We start from the raw sequence: 2,540 nt of genomic DNA, 5'->3' as shown, positions 1-2,540 counted from the left end.
GGGCGGACATGTCTGGCGCGGCAGAGACGCGTCCGGCGGCGCGGAGGAATAGGAGGCTAGGGTTCATACACGAAAAATGGAGGGGGAGGACCTATTTATAGCTAGAGGGAGCTATGAGAGTCCAAATGAGGAGCGGTTTTCTCCCACACGATCGTGATCGAACGACCGAGATCATGGATGGGGTTTGGATGGGCTCATGGGATGTGGTGAAGAGGGGCTGGGCTGCAAAGAGAGAGGGGTTACGGGCTACGCGGTTAACCGTTGGGGCATCAAACGACCTCCAAATGGAACGAAATTTGTCGGGCGGTCTACCGGTGATATACCAAGGCCACTCGGAAAATCTTGGCCCATTCCAAGAACGTTTTTATCCCACTCACAAAACAAGGTCTGAGAGGTGCGACGGGCGCGTGTGAGTGTGTCTGTGCTCAGAACGGACAACAGAGATAACCGGTGGAACCCGAACGGATGCAAGTTTTGAAAAACATGCAGATGAAATGCAGATGATGACATGGCAAAATGCAACACGGAAGTAAATGACATGGCAACGACGGCGAATAGCTGGAAGACACCTGGCGCATCGGATTTGGGGCGTTACAACTCTCCTCCACTAACAAGAGATCTCGTCTCGAGATCTTAGGAATGAGACGGAAGGGAAAGAGGACAAGGTGAATAAGAATGCAAGAGAGAAGTTTAACAAGGTCGAGAGCACTCGGGTAGAAAGAGAAACGATGAATATGACGAGAATCAAAAGTTCATGGAATAAGGCAGACTCTGCAACCACTCCGGTTAGAACAAGATAGAAAAGGAATGAATAAAAGAATTTGGGCAGCACTCCGGCTGAAAATGGAAGGAATAGAACATGAACTTCACAAGATGGAATGACACCTGACGAGATGAACATGCAATGCCTCCGGAAGAATTGAAAGAATTGGATGAAAAGAACTTAGGAGGAAGGATTGAATGGAGTTGTTGAGAGAATCAACAACGAAAGAATAAGCTTGTTGTGGACTTACCGAAAACATCTCAAAACTTGAGGTGAAATTATACCACAACCAAAAGTCTGAATAGCTGAGAAGAATGAAGAAAATGCAAAACTCCACTTCATAAGAATACAGAGAATTAATTGCACTTCAAGACGTGAGAAGAAAAGATACTTGAACTCCTCCAACAAAATCTTGATGAACTCTTGAAGAATGAATTAAATTATGAAGAACCACCAGGAAGAACTCCGGTGACGAAAGGATGATGAGATAGAATGAAGGATGAAAGAATAAGATGAGCCTTGCGATGATTTAGATGGAGGTTCCGACGAAATGGCCGAGTAATTTTTAACTCCAGAAAAGAAAAGATAAAAACACTTGGAACTAGAATTTATTCATCAAGAACAAACTCCGAAGGAAGGGATTACTTGACGACGATGAAGTAAGAATAAGAATTATGTTTTGCTTATCTTCATCCAATTTAATTGATGACAAGCGGATTTGGCATGCAACTTATTCTTGTTTAAAAAGGATTAAGGGGAATATGGCGCAAAACTTGAGAAAGTCTTCATGAACCACCGGTAGGATTGGAAAGAACGAATGAATTGATATGATAACAAAGGAAAAAGAATCTGAGGAACCACCATAAGAATTAGAAAATGTCTGATGAAAGAGAATGAATCACCGGGAAGAATTAGCAGAACAAATATGCTTGAGAGGATTTAGATGCAAAAGAATGAAGAGATAACAAGCTGATTAAAGAGCACTTGAACGAAGCACCAGGATAATTGGATAACGGTAGCTGAAATGTGAGGACGAAGAATTCTTCTGAAACGATGGCCTCTGGTGAAAAGAGAAGAAAAAACAACTCCTGACATACTCCGGATGGGTAAGAAAAGAATATCTGACAAATGGAATAATTCGAGAGGATAACATGAAGCTAGAACCGCGAATCTTCGAGAGAACAGACAAGATTTAGAGGAAAAACTCTTCTTCGGTCTTCAAATGACGACGGAAAACACCATCAAAATTACTGAGATACTCCGGAAGAATGAAAAGCAAAGAGGTTGAGCCAACAATGAAAAGAATTTGAAAGCAGTCTTGGAGAAGGCATGTGACTGATGGAATCCATTCCTACGTCACACTTGAAAAGAATTTGAGAATAACTCCGGAATAATTAGAAGAGTCAGGTAAGATCCTGGGAAAAGACCTGTGGGTTAGGGCCCACTAAAGAGATAACACCGTTGGGAAGGATTGTTGAAGAGATAGATGATGCACTGGAACAATTGAAATATTTGAATGAGGTGACAACCTCAAATTAATTGGAACACTGACGAATCTCCTGAGATGTCTTGATCACTCCGGAAGGATAAACTGACGAGAGGCGAACGAGCAGGGAAAACACTTGAGCCGAGGGAAAGAATATAATCACTACCAAAAATTGGAATTGAATCCACTGGAGAAGAAAAAGAGCTGAAGAATGTCCACCGAGAGGAGAATTCACCGGTTGAAATGATTGAGGGAAGACTGAAGAGGCTCCGCACGAATCAAAATTGATGC

This window comes from Triticum aestivum, chromosome 6B (genome assembly GCF_018294505.1).
Source record: "Triticum aestivum cultivar Chinese Spring chromosome 6B, IWGSC CS RefSeq v2.1, whole genome shotgun sequence".
NCBI classification, from domain to species: domain Eukaryota; kingdom Viridiplantae; phylum Streptophyta; class Magnoliopsida; order Poales; family Poaceae; genus Triticum; species Triticum aestivum.
Note: the sequence above shows the minus strand (reverse complement) of the source record.